Source organism: Delphinapterus leucas, chromosome 6 (assembly GCF_059928025.1).
Source record: "Delphinapterus leucas isolate spDelLeu-1000000601 "Yukka" chromosome 6, BTC_Dleu_Yukka2, whole genome shotgun sequence".
In the NCBI taxonomy this organism is placed as follows: Eukaryota; Metazoa; Chordata; class Mammalia; order Artiodactyla; family Monodontidae; genus Delphinapterus; species Delphinapterus leucas.
The window spans coordinates 100,519,998-100,535,224 of record NC_143134.1 but is presented as its reverse complement, the minus strand read 5'-3'; the positions used below and the strand labels follow the sequence as shown (position 1 = coordinate 100,535,224).

The 15,227-nt window shown below is 38.3% G+C and overlaps 1 long non-coding RNA gene across 4 annotated transcripts in view; it reads left to right on the top strand.

Moving 5' to 3' along the window:
• The window catches only part of LOC149749021 (uncharacterized), a 498,387-nt gene that overhangs the window by 64,453 nt on the left and 418,707 nt on the right, over positions 1-15,227 (top strand). For 2 of the 4 annotated variants that reach the window (XR_016393608.1, XR_016393606.1), the window contains exon 3: positions 8,679-15,227. This exon is cut by the window's right edge. The exons of the other annotated variants lie outside the window; for them this stretch is intronic. This is a non-coding gene — a long non-coding RNA (uncharacterized LOC149749021). The remainder of the gene's footprint in view (positions 1-8,678) is intronic. 4 annotated transcript variants of the gene reach the window in all.

Below are 15,227 nucleotides of genomic sequence, written 5' to 3'. Positions count from 1 at the left end.
CTGCAGACCAGAAGGGAGTGGCAGGATATACTTAAAGTGAAAGAGAAAAACCTACAACCAAGATTACTCAACCTAGCAAGGATCTCATTCAGATTTGGTGGAGAAGTCAAAAGCTTTTCAGACAAGCAAAAGCTAAGAGAATTCAGCACCACCAAACCAGCTTTACAATAAATGCTAAAGAAACTTCTCTAAGTGGGAAACACAAGAGAAGAAAAAGACCCACAAAAACAAACCCAAAACAATTAAGAAAATGGTAATAGGAACATACATATTGATAATAACCTTGAATGTAAATGGATTAAATGCCCAAAACAAAAGGCACAGACTGGCTGAATGGTTACAGAAACAAGACCCATGTATATGCTGTCTACAAGGGACCACTTCAGACCTAGGGACACATACAGACTGAAAGGGAAGGGATGGAAAAAGATGTTCTATGCAACCGGAAATCAAAAGAAACCTGGGGTAGTAATACTCATACCAGATAAAATAGACTTTAAAATAAAGGCTGTTATAAGAGATAAGGAGGGAAACTACATAATGATCAAAGGATCAACCCAAGAAGAAGATATAACAAGTATAAATGTTTATGCACCCAACATAGGAGCACCTCAATACATAAGGCAAATGCTAACAACCATGAAAGGAGAAATCAACAGTAACACAGTAATAGTAGGGGACTTTAACACCCCACTTACACCAATGGACAGATCATCCAAACAGAAAATAAATAAGGAAACACAAGCTTTAAATGACACAATAGACCAGATAGATCTAATTGATATTTATAGAACATTCCACCCCAAAGTGGCAGAATACGCTTTCTTCTCAAGTGCACAAGGAACATTCTCCAGGATACATCACATCTTGGGTCACAAATCAAGCCTTGGAAAATTGAAATCGTATCAAGCATCTTTTCTGACCACAATATTATGAGATTGGAAATCAATTACAGGAAAAAACTGTAAAGAACACAAATACATGGAGGCTAAACAATACGTTACTAAATAACAAAGAGATCACTGAAGAAATCAAAGAAGAAATTAAAAAATACATAGAAACAAATGACAACGAAAACACGACGACACAAAACCTATAGGACGCAGCAAAAGCAGTTCTAAGAGGGAAGTTTATAGCAATTCAATTTCACCTCAAGAAGCAAGAAAAATCTCAAACAATCTAACCCTACACTTAAAACAACTAGAGAAAGAAGAACAAAGAAAACCCAAAGTGAGCAGAAGGAAAGAAATCATAAAGATCAGAGCAGAAATAAATGAAATAGAAACAAAACAGTAGCAAAGATCAATAAAACTAAAAGCTGGTTCTTGAGAAGATAAACAAAATTGATAAACTCTTAGCCAGACTCATCAAGAAAAAAAGGGAGAGGACACAAATCAATAAAATTAGAAAAGAAAAAGGAGAAATCACAACTGACACTGCAGAAATACAAAGGATTATAAGAGATGACTACAAACAACTGTATGCCAGTAAAATGCACAACCACGAAGAAATGGACAAATTCTTGGAAGGGTACAATTTTCCAAGACTGAACCAGGAAGAATTATAAAATATAAACAGAACTATCACAAGCAATGAAATTGAAACCATAATGAAAAGTCTTCCAACAAAATAAAGGCCAGGATCAGATGGCTTCACAGGTGAATTCTATCAAATGTTTGGGGAAGAGTTAACACTGATACTTCTCAAACTCTTCCAAAAAATTGCAGAGGGAGAAACACTCCCAAATTCATTCTACAAAGCCACCATCACCCTGACACCAAAACCAGAAAAAGATATCACAAAAAAAGAAAATTATGGATCAATATCACTGATGAACATAGATGCAAAAATCCTGAACAGAATACTAGCAAACAGAATCTAACAGCACATAACAAGGATCACACACCATGATCAAGTGAGATTTATCCCAGGGATGCAAGGATTCTTCAATATACACAAATCAATCAATGTGATGCACCACATTAACAAATTAAGGAATAAAAACCATATGATCATCTCAGTAGATGCAGAAAAAGCTTTTGACAGAAATTCAACACCCATTTATGATAAAAACTCTCCAGAAAATGGGCATAGAGGGAACTTACCTCAACAATAAAGGCCATATATGAGAAACCCACAACAAGCATCATACTCAATGGTGAAAAACTGAAAGCATTTCCACTAAGATCAGGAACAAGACAAGGATGTCCACTCTCACCACTCTTATTCCACATAGTTTTGGAAGTCCTAGCCACAGCGATCAGAGAAAAAAAGAAAAGTAATACAAATTGGAAAAGAAGAAATAAAACTGTCACAGTTTGCTGATGACATGATACTATACATAGAAAATCCTAAAGATGCCACCAGAAAACTAGTAGAACTAATCAATTAATTTGGTAAGGTTGCAGGATACAAAATTAATGCACAGAAATCTCCGGCATTCTTATACACCAACAATGAAAAATCAGAAGAGAAATTAAGGAAACACTCCCATTTACCATTGCAACGAAAAGAATAAAATGCCTAGGAATAAACCTGCAAAAGGAGGTGATCTACTACCTAACTTGTAGTCAGAAAACCATAAAACTGATGAAAGAAATCAAAGATGACATAAACAGATGGAGAAATATACCATGTTCTTGGATTGGAAGAATCAATATTGTGAAAATGACTATACTACCCAAAGCAATCTACAGATTCAGTGCAATCCCTATGATACTACCAATTGCATTCTTCACAGAATTAGAACAAAAATTTTACAATTCACATGGAAACACAAAGCCTGAATAGCCAAAGCAATCTTGAGAAAGAAAAACGGATTTGGAGGAATCAGGGTCCCCAACTGCAAACTATACCACAAAGCTGCAGCAATCAAGACAGTATGGTATTGGCATAAAAACAGAAATATAGATCAGTGGTACAGCATAGAATGCCCAGAGGTAAACCCACGCACATATGGTCACCTAATTTATGACAAAGGAGGCAAGAACATACAATGGAGAAAAGACAGCCTCTTCAGTAAGTGGTGCTGGGAAAACTGGACAGCTACATGTAAAAGAATGAAATTAGAACACTACCTAACACCATACACAAAAATAAGCTCCAAATGGATTAAAGACTTAAGTGTAAGACCAGATACTATAAAACTCTTAGAGGAAAACATAGGAAAACCACTCTGACATAAACCACAGCAAGATCTTTTTTGACCCACTTCCTAGAGTAACAGAAATAAAAATAAACAAGTGGGACTTAATTAAACTTAAAAGCTTTTGCACAGCAAAGGAAACCATGAACAAGACACAAAGATAACCCTCAGAATGGGAGAAAATATTTGCAACTGAATCAATGGACAAAGGATTAATCTCCAAAATATATGAACAGCTCATGGAGCTCAATATCAAAAAAACAAACAATCCGTTTAAAAAATGGGCAGAAGACCTAAATAGACATTTCACCAAGGAAGGCATACAGATGGCCAAGAGGCACATGAAAAGATGCTCAACATCACTAATTATTAAAGAAATGAAAATCAAGACTACAGTGAGGTATCACCCCACACTGGTCAGAATGGCCATCATCAAAAAATCTACAAACAACAAGTGCTAGAGAGGGTGTAGAGAAAAGGGAACCCTCTTGCACTGTTGGTGGGAATGTAAATTGATACAGCCACTATGGAGAACAGTATGGAGGTTCTTTAAGAAAGTAAAAATAGAACTACCATACGACCCAGCAATCCCACTACTGGGCATATACCCTGAGAAAACCATAATTCAAAAAGAGTCATGCACCACTATGTTCATTGCAGCACTATTTACAATAGCCAGGACATGGAAGCAACCTAAGTGTCCATCGACAGACGAATGGATAAAGAAGATGTGACACATATATACAATGGAATATTACTCAGCCATAAAAAGAAATGAAATTGAGTTATTTGTAGTGAGGTGGATGAACCTAGAGTCTGTCATACAGAGTGAAGTACGTCAGAAAGAGAAAAACAAATACCGTATGCTAATGCATATATATGGAATCTAAAAAAAAAAAAGGTACTGATGAACCTAGTTGCAGGGAAGGAATAAAGAGGTAGACATAGAGAATGGACTTGAGGCATGGGTGGGAGGATGAAGCTGGGCGAAGTGAGAGTAGCATCAACATACATACACTACCGAATGTTAAGTAGTTGGCTGGTGGGAAGCAGCAGCATAGCACAGGGAGATCATCTCGGTGCTTTGTTATGACCTAGAGAGGTGGGACAGGGAGGATGGGAGGGAGGCTGAAGAGGGAAGGGATATGGGGACATGTGCCTATATATGGCTGATTCGCTTTGTTGTGCAACAGATAACAACACAGTATTGTGAAGCAATTATATTCCAATAAAGATCTATTAAAAAAAACGAATAATACTAGAAATAGTTGTTTAATCTTATGAAATACATTGCAAACAGAATTTATGTTTTAAAGAGATTCAAGCTGAGATCCAAGCGGTTAGACACATTGGGAATTCTCTAGAAATTGTATACTATCCTTGTTACAAGGAAGTGATTAGTCTCAATCATTCATTCACTTAAAAACCTTTTTCTGGGGGAGGAGAAGGTGCAGGCACTATTTTAGGTGATGTATGTAATAGCAAGTAAGACAGACAAGGAGACTACTAGAAGAATTCTAGTGGAATGAAAAGGCCCTTTAGGGACCACTCCCTGAACTTTGTAGACCCAAGCCCCCTTCATGGTCAACAATGTGGTGCCCAAAGTGGGGGAGTAAGTAGAATTCCATATCAGCAGTGTGGTTTATTTGAAAGAGCATGAACTGTGCAATCAAACTGGGTTGAATTCCAGCTTCTCTGTGCACAAGCTGTGTGACCTTGGGTAGGTCATTTCACATCTCTGTGATTCAGGTTCCTCATCTCTAAAATGGTGATGATAATGCTTGCCTCACAGGGTTGTTGTGAGAAATAAATGCAAAAACAAAGATAAAGGGTATAGTATTACCCCTGGCACATAGGGATGGTCAACCAATGTTAGTTCTCTTTTCCTTCTCCCCTTACCAAATTGTGCTGATTAGAACCTAGCTCTGGTAGATCATTCTTTATACATACAAATGTACATACATGTGATCACATCATGTCTGGGAAGACCACAGCTGGAAGGACACTGACTGATGTTTAAGGCAAATTACTCAGGGTTTACATTGGCTATTTGTTCTAGTAATGAGGGCATACTTGAAAGCATGCCTACTGATAGCATGTAGGCCCCTCTGTATTTAACAGAGCAACCACCTATTCCTCCCGAATTGTAGACCTGTATACTTACCCACCTGATGTCTAGACTAAGTACCTGTTTGTTTCTTTCAAAGTACACATGTGGACATCTTAGGCCAAATCTATTACATGAGGAGTAGGTCAGCTTTAAACACTTTAAACCATTGTTATATTCTTTACCACCTTGTGGAGAAAATTAGGAAGAACAAACTAAGAGTTTTAGCTTTTATTGACTTTTTCTTAAACTTTCACTCCACTGGAAGGAATTGCTTATGGGAGAAAATCTATGTCCATATAGACTAAAGCTCATATAGACTCTAAACCTTAATACTACCATTTAAGTCAGCAGAGACAATTGCAGTCTCCTGAGGGAGGAGATGATTTTCAGTGGGGTAAGTGATAAATCCTGCTGCCCAATTTTTATAAACTTTTATGGTAATAATGTGACATCCCCTTTGGATGAGATAGGCATATGTTTTCTACCTCCCTAGACAGAGAGAATACCAATATGCTGACCTCATCATGATTTTTATTGTTTCAAACTAAGAATACCTCCACAGACAAACTGTTGCTGTCATCTAATGGCTGCCAGAAGGAAGTCGTCTAAGATCAACTATTCCAAAACCAATTTACTGAGTTTTAGTAAAAGTCCTCTGACATTTAACTAGCTTAGAGTTAAGAATCCTATGTGGTTGTCATCTTATTTGTTTACCTTCCCTTACATTTTGCAATTAGTTTATCTTGGAGGGTTCACAAGGATATGACAGTTCTTAATATCTAATGCACGGAGGCTCTATTGATTCTTTTACAGTTTTAGCTGGCATTTAGAAACAACAACTTAAAATTTTTTTCTGGCTAAAATGAGTGTAGCCATGCATATGATGTAGAACTTTGGGGTCTTGATCCTTAATTGTCTGTGCACTGGACAGAACACATGAATGTAGAAAACTTGAACTTGTAACAGGTGTCTGCCTTTATTTCCCTCTGGCTAGTAGTGGGTTGTTCTTTAATCCGAGGATAATTCTGTTTGAGCAGATGCCAATTCCCAGTGGCATAGTCTTATGGTTTCCCTTATCCACTCTCCTAGTCTTCCTGGAAGTAATATAATCTCCTTGAGTTTTAGGCAGATATGAGGCTGTCCAGGTATAGATTCCATTCCCCAGTCTTCCTTGCAAGTTGGTGTGTCCATGTCACTAAATGATCAAACAACTGATGTGTACAACTTTTAGATTACATTTTTACAAGGAAGCTGTTTGCCTTTTACTCTGTTTCTTTCCTTTGACTCTAAGATGGCAACAACCAGAGCAGCTGCCTTAGACTGAAAGGAAGCTGCTTATTAAGGATGGTAGAGGTACACTGCCAGCCTAAGTCCCTAGATGACCTTGTGGAGCAGAGCTTCCCACCTGTCTTGAGCAACCCTCCTATACCTGCACTGTTACACGAGTGAGAAATAAACTTTAGTTTTATCCAGGTTACTGTATTTTGGGGTCTCCTTATTACAGCAGCTTAACTTATACCTTCTCCAGGTCATTTGACTGATAAATCATATGGAACTTTCAATAGTTCCACAGCATTGACTGTGTTCTGGATGCTGGTCACTTTCAATTCACTATTACTTAATACTTATTAGAAGTTTTCACGTGAGAAGTAAAATTCACAGAGCCCAACATAAGAAGGGCGTGCTGTTAAATGATCCCTCCAGAATCTCCAGATGTCTTTTTGGATTAAGAGAGACCATCAGAGAATTGCACACCTGGGCTGTCTTGATTTGGCTCCTTGGAGAATTGCTCCATGGATCTGAACCTTGGCCTTGTGCCATCAGCCCACACTGAGGAATGCTAGCAAACAACCCAGTGAGCCCCACTGCTGCGTGTCCTGGAGGATGTGATTGAGGATGTGGTTTGCTACTCTTTGTGAGGACCCAAGGGAAAAGTTTCTTTCAGACCTTGTACCAGGAATAGTCGTGCTTCTGAGCAACTGGCTTGTTTTGTTTCTGTGGACACTCTAATTTGTGTAACTGTCTGTGTCTTTCAAAGCCACTTCATATCCTTTGGGAACAAGATGGTATAAAATGAAGCTATTCAGAGTCAAGACCAAAGCTCCCTGTTTAACTCATTATATTGCTTTTGGAAAAGTCACTTCACTTGGTTTTCCTTTTTTGCTTGTAAGTTAGAGATAATGAGTTTTTCCTGTGAATAGAATATAATTAATATTTAGAAAGCACTTAGAGTTCCCTCAACACAAGTCATTATGGAAACTAACTAATATTTAACTTCTGTAAATCTCTGCTATTTTGTAATTCCCTCTCTTTTAATGTTCTTCTTGAACTTTGCTTGCTGATTCATTTATTCAGCAAATTTGAGGACATACTGTTGCACCAAACACCTTGGAAGAATACAATTTAATAAGCCCGGATCCTGGCTCTTGGCTCTTAAGTAGCATGAGGAGTTGAGGATGTGTTTTCCATTAAATTCAAGAATTAAATAACAAATAAATAAATGAATAAATATCTTATTTATAAAGTTTTGTGGTTGCAATGAGGAGAAGGAATAGGGAACAATGGGAGAGAATAATGATAGTTCTAGAGGTGGAGATGGGAGGCACCTCTAAGAAGGCAACATTCAAGTGGAGATCTGGAGAATAAAAAGGCACAACTCTACAAAGAGTGGAGGAAAGAAGTCTTAAGGCGAAATAGGGTTGGCATGGTAATGGATCTGAATGTAGAGTGGTATGACAGTTAGTAAGCAAGGGGAAAAGGGGGAGTTTGGAGAGAAGGTCAGGGACCATATCATTTAGGGCCTAGAAAGCCAGAGCATGGAACCTGGATCTTCTCTTCCCTGCCATAGGATCCCCCTTGAAGCACTTTCTGGGCCTGAGTGGAGAGGTATGGATGATGTTTTAAGGAAAAATAATTGTTTGTTTTTCTAGTGGGAGATAATCTCAACATAATAAAGGAAATGTTGAGGTGAGGTAAGCACTGGGGTTAAGATAAAGGAGCACAGAGGAGGGGTTCTTTGGGTTTCCTCAGCCTAGGTGTTGAACAAGACTTCCTGAAGTATATGGTGGCTGAGCTGAGTTGCTGAGGAATGAGTAAGAGTTAGCCAGAGGAAGGGAAGGAAGGATGAATTAGACAGTGAACTGCATGACCGAATGTACAGAGGCATGTAACAGCACAGTGTGGATGCTGTTGTATTTAAGCATCAGGTAAAACACAGCAGGAGAGGAGATGAAGTAGGAGAGGAGGCTAAGAATTGGATCATGGAGAACCTTGAGTGCTTGATGCTTTCTTCTCCATTGCATGGCAGATAGGTGGTAGGAAGCTGATTTCCATCTAATCATTTTAGGAAGATTACTTGGGAAAATATATTATGGTAATCTCTTTAACAAAAACTTACTTTTTCCCCCCATGCTTTCTTTGAAGTAAGGGCCCTTGGAGTACCGATGGCCATGAGTGACTCTTCTGCCACCTGAGCTAAAGCATTTGGGAGAAGGTTAGTCATTCTCATCCTTGCCTGTACCTTGTCAGCTCCTGTCACCCCTGTTTCTTTCCCTAGCTCTTGTCTTCTCTAGACTTCTGCAGGGAGAGTTACTGGTGGGTGTCAGTTCCACTTCTTAATACATCTAGAAGTGCTTAGTAAAATGTTCTACAGATTTGAGATATTGTTATTAATGCTAATAGCATTAGATTTAGAGTCATGGGCTGGTCCTGGGTCCTCTACTTTGTAGGTGAGTGATCTTGAGAAGCTTACTTAACTTTTTGAAGCTGTTTCCTCACATGTATAAAGGGGGAAGTACCTACCTTCTTGAGTTTTTGTGAGGATTAAATGAAAAATTGAATATATGTAAAGCACTTATTCACTGCCTGCTTAATAAATTGTAGGTGCTGTTGTTGTTCATGCTAGGAAAATAATAATCAAAAGGGAAAGTAAATTTAAAGTTTTTTTCTTCCATTGAGCATGGAAGGCTAGGAGATAGAGAAGCTACTGAAAAAAATGAGGTAATTGATCTTGGCCAAGTTACTTATTTCTTCATTTAAACAGTGGGGACTCCAATTTCCCATTTGTGTAATTCATTGCATATTTAAAAGGAATAGATGTGATTATAGATGCAAAATTTCCTTGAAAACTGAGAGTTTTCTTTTTTGTTTTGTTTACAATGTTGGTCTGGATCTTCCAAGAAAAAGATGCCAGATTTTATTAGGGGAAATACTTGTGAGAGAAAACAGTGTGGGACTAGAGAAGATGGCAGAGCTAGTAGAACATGATGGAGGTCTGACCTGAGGGAATGAGAGAGGTAGTGATGTTGAGTGGAAGCATCTTAGATGGCTATGACATCCAAGGAAACTTTGGCAGGGGAGATAACCTTGAACCAAAGTCAACCAATAGAGGAGTCCTTGAATGTCCTATCTTTCAGAAATGGAGCACCCAAACTATTCCTGTTGAGCTCAGTAATCGGCTGGGAAGAGCTTGTGGGATGTGTGGCCTCATCACGAAGAAGTGATAGATTTCAGAGCAGCAGCTGGGGCCATTGGTCACTTCTGCTCCCTGTAGTTGTACATTCTCATGGCCACCACATTTACCATGATGAAAAATCTATTTTTTTAACAGGAGAATATACTGCTTGTAACTAAAATTATTTATTCTGATTCCCTTTGATATGTGAAAGAACTCTTCCCAGAAATTCCAATGCGGCCATTCTTCCAGTGAATGTCAACAAATAGTGTGCAGTGCTCTAATAATGAGCTAAAGGAATTTGTGAGCATGGGCTCTGCTTCATCTAAGTGGATCCATGAAAGAGCTAATGGGGATGGGGCTAGTGTTCTCCCTTAGAGCTAGTACCTTTTCTTTCTTGATATAAAATAGAATTTATTAATAATGACCTCTGCATCCATTGACTTTTTAAAGAGAAATGAAAAGTACTTTCTCTTTCAGTAGTTACTTGTGCTTGTAAAGCATTTCACATTTTACACTTTCATATATGTTTTCTTACATGATTGTCACAAAAATCTTGAGGAATGAGAACTCCCATTTTAGAGGGATCGAAGTGAGGGTCAGAAAGGTAAACAATGTGTCCAAGGCACAGGGATCATAAGTGGCTAAGTGGGGACTTGAACTCATGTCGTAATATTTCTAGGTTTCATCACTGCTGCACAGAGTTTGCACGCACCTTTAATTTAATAAAAAAGAAACGTTCTGAATCTTTCTCATTGCTCCCAGTTTGAATGTCTTCACTTTATAAATAATGGAGAAAGCTGGAGAGGATCCATAGGAGAGCATTAGACATTTTAAAATGGACCCTCAGAGGAGCATTGAAAGGAGGTGGAGTCACTCACTTTGGAAAAAAGAAAGCTGAGGATTGACTTCATTACTCGCTTTACAGAGGTAAAGGGTTATTATGAGGTAGAGATGGACAAATTGCTCATCTCTAGAAACATCATGGTGTCAGGAAAAATGGCTTAATGTGGAGGCAGAAGAAATTTCTGAGTTGTCAGGGTAGTTAAACAAATAAACCACCAAGACCATGGGGAAAGGCTTGGACAGATATACAGAAAAGAGCAAATAGAATTGTCTGGGTGGTTTCCTACCTGCTTACATGGAGGAGGGAAGCAACTGGGGACTTCCTGCCCTCTGTACCATGTGGGAGCTGTAATTCTTTGACCTTAGAACACAGACTTCGGAATCTGTTTGTTAGCATCATAATGTGATGACTTGAATCATGTGAGAAGCATGACACAGCTCATTTGGCCCTTATGTTGGTAGTACAAAACTCTCGCTGTCATTTTGTCTATTCATTCATGTAACAAATATTTAGTGAGTGCCTACTATTTTCCAGGCACTATTCTAGGTGCTAAGGATCTATATAGTGGTGGGTAGACAAGGTCTCTACCTCTATAGATCTTATATCTTAATGAGTGGAGGCAGACAATTTACAAGTAAATAAATAAATAAGTAACAAAGCCAGATAGTGATAAGTGCTGTGGAAACAATCAAACAGTGTCGTATGATAGAAAGAGACTCAGGCTACTTTGGACTCAGTGGTGCAAGAAAGTCTCTGTAAAGAGGTGCCATTTAATCTGAGACCTTGGAAAGGAGAAGGACTCAACCCTGGAATGATTTAGAGGAAGAGCATTCCAGGCAGATATAACATCAGTGTAAGGTAATGTTCAGGCTGAGCCTTAAAGCTAGAGATACAGTGGAGAGAACACAGCAGGGAGAGGGGTAACCAATTGAAAAGATATTTTGACTAAGGATTGTGAAGCACTTTCTAGGAATGCTGACTGGTGCTATTTGGCTGGAGGTAGAGCTGGTGTAGATTCATGGTGCTCAAACTTGAATGTGCTTCAGAATCACCAGGAGGCCTTGTTAGCCCAGATTGCTGGGCCCCACCCCCAGAGCTTCTGATTCAGTTGGTTTGCTTTGAAGCTTGAACATTTCTTATAAGTCCCCAGGCAATGCTGACACTGCTGGTCCAGGGACCATGCTTTGAGAACCACTGGTAAGATTACCATTTTGCATAAAATTAATTTACTAATGTTAATAAGAGAAACTAACATTTGCCAAAACTTCACTGTAGTCATGTACTGCATAGACTCTTATGGAATCCATATAACAGCCCAATGAAATAGCAGTTATGACTACCCCATTTTACAGTTGTGAAGATAAGCACAGAGAGATCAAATAATATATTGACACTCATAAGGCTTTTTCACAATGGAAGCAAGTGGCAGAATTGGGAGTGAACCATGACGTTGGAATTCCAGAGCTCTTCACCACCATACTGTAATTCACCTACAAAACCCAGTGAGGTGGAAAGGCAGCAGCTGTCTGGGTAGTTTAATCAATATGGAATGAAGGAATCATAAAAGAAAAATGCAGCAAGGGTGTATTGGATCCAGTTGGTTCCCTACTCAGCATGCCTTCCCTTTTGCTCTTTCCTAAGAGAATCCTGATTTTATTCAGATACCACCTTCCCAGCTCTGGGGTTAAAACTTAATTATTCTGAGTCTAGCTCTGTCAGCACACGGCATTTTCCTGGCGACTGTTATTGGTTCTAGGTAGAATGTGTGTCCTGAATTGATCACATCAGACTAAATGGAAGCCTTATATAGTCATCCCTCAGTATCTTTGGGGGATGGGTTCCAGGACTGCCACAGATACCAAAATCCAGAGATGCTCATATCCTTTATATAAAATGGTATAGTATTTTTGTATAATCTACCCATATCCTCCTATATACTTTAAATCACCTCTAGTTACTTATAATACCTAACACAATGTACATGCTCTGTAAATAGTTTTAAATACAATTATAAATGCTATATAAATAGTTGCTGGCAAATTCAAGTTTTGCTTTTTGGAATTCTCTGGAATTTTTTTCCCCAAATATTTTCAATCCATGGTCAGTCAAATCCAAGAATGTGGAACCTGGGGATATGGAGTGTTGACTGTATGCCATGGATGGAAAAGCAACTTTCTCCTTCTCTTTCTGCTTGTTGCTGGTAGTCCTTTTCAGCCATGCAAACAGGCAGTCTCTGTACAAAGCTGATACCCTGAGGCTGCAGAGTGGAGAGATAGAAGAAAGCTCTTCATGACACAGACCTGTGATTGAACCAGGAAACCCAGAAGCTTTCTTGACTTCTGGACTATGTTAATGTGAAATAACCAATTTCCTTGTCACTTGAGTGAGTTTGAATGAGGGTAACAGGCAGCTGAGAGCTTTGTAACTGATAGGACGGGCACTACAACATGAAGGAGAATGTTTGTAATATATAAACTTTAACATAAAAATGAGAAGTAAGTAGTCTAAGTTTGTAGGATGTTGGGGGACATAATGGCAGCTGTTTAATCTGGGATGCTGTCTGGAAGGGGGGAGGTATGAGGAAAGAGAGGGGGAAGAGTGAAATTGTGGAGATTTCTCTGTAATGGCCATGGTCCCTCACACCCTGAAGAATGCTCTCAGTAAATTCGGATGTCTTTAAAGTAACAGTGGTCTCAACACATCTCATTACTTTCTCTCTTCAAGCTCTTTTATCTTCTTCTCTATGTTCCTCCTCAAAATGAGTGTGTAACTCATACTTTAGGAGTCTAGGTAATACGACCAAAAACATTTTGGCCAGAGCAGTTTGGTGAAGAAGAATTGGCTAGCACAATGATGTGGCTGAAATGATGATTTGATAAAAAATTACATTTTACAATCATTGCTTTTTTTCAAATAAGTCTAATGTTAATACATCTTGAAGGCGATTTTGTACTTTCTGTGCCTCCCTGTTTGTCACAAGGAGAAGCTGAAATAATCCATAAGTCTGATTATAAGTGATTCACTGGAAAAATTAAGTAACCAGTAATAGAGTATTAGCTGGAAGAACTTAAATGGCAAAAATAGGGGATTAATTGAAATAAATTTAATATCCTTTACACTGTCACAAAAGTAAAATCATAGCCAAGTAAGAGGGTAAGCATAATTGAATTAGATGATAAAAATTTTAAGAGGGAAAAATGAATTTCCAAACTCATAAAATTCCAAATTCCAGATCCTCTTCTTTTTTACTGTTATTAATTTTTTTAAATGATTAAATTCATACTGATATTTGTTTTTTTCAAGCCAGTCATTTTTTTTTTTTTTATGGCTGTGCCACACGGCTTGTGGGGTCTTAGTTCCCAGACCAGGGATTGAACCCAGGCCCTTGGAAGTGAAAGCATGGAGTACTAACCACTGGACTGCCAGGGAATTCTCCTGCTATTTATTTTTAATTATATTACAGAAAGATCAGAAAAACAACTAAAAAATGGCATAATCTCACATCCCACTTGCTTGGAAATAAACACTGCTAACATTTAATTTATTGCCTTCTAGATTTTGAATGCAGAGATCATTTATTCATTTCTACATGAATATTGTCTGAAAAAAATGCACAACCTAAAAGTTGAGAAATATATTTTATTTGGAGAACTTATGAGGACTTAAGCCTGGGAGACAGCCTCTCAGATAGCTCTGAGGGACTGTTCTGAGGAAGTAAGGGAGGTGCCAGGATATATAGGAGTCCTTGCAAAAAAGCCCGGGTAGTCTGAATATCAAAAGATAACTGCCAATTAAAGAAAACCAGACATCTCAAGTTAGTGAATTTAGTGCTTTTCATTGTATGAGAAGATACAAGAGTCTGGGCTTATTGAAATTATTCCTTTGATACGTGCCTTGACTATTTAGGGACAGTATCCTCTTTTTCTCCATCCTGAATCCCTTCAGGGTGTACTGTCAGGGTGCTGCTGCAGTGGCTGATGGTTTGATGGCTGCAACATCCTTTGTTTACTGATATGGCAGGAGACATTCTTTGTCCACATTATAATGTACATGTTAATATGTTAGTATTTTTCTAAGTAACATACATGTACATGTTGGTATTTTTCTACAAAAAGGATTTACACTATTTTTTGAATAAAATGTAACTCAGACAGTAATTTTTTAAATATTCCATCACATTGGCCATTAAAGTGATTCCAAAATATGTCTCTTAAAATCATGGAAGGAAAGGAGTAATAGTTGAAAATGAAATAGAAATAAATAGAGCAGGAAAGTATTTATGAAACTGTGAAATATTTAGAGAAACAGATAAATATGTTTAAAGACATGTAAAATGTTTGCCAAACTGCCCTATTGTGCATTTAAATTAACAATACCTGGAGAAATCAGTGATTGGGGATCCTTACTTTTGAACCCAACTGTAATTAATCTTTTGTGTTGATCATCTTTTTTGGTCATCCTGTGGGTGGGGATAATTGTTAGGGTGAACCAGAAGTGATGTGGCATTCAACCAGGAAGTGCTAGGTTGACTAACTTGTCCTCCTTTACATAGGACTGTTTGATTTTAAAACTAGATGTCCTGCAGCAAACAAGGAATGCCCTCCAGCCCTGGGCAACCTCCTTCAGTCCTGGGCAAACCAGGACAGTTGGCCATCTAAAGCTCTTTCCTCCA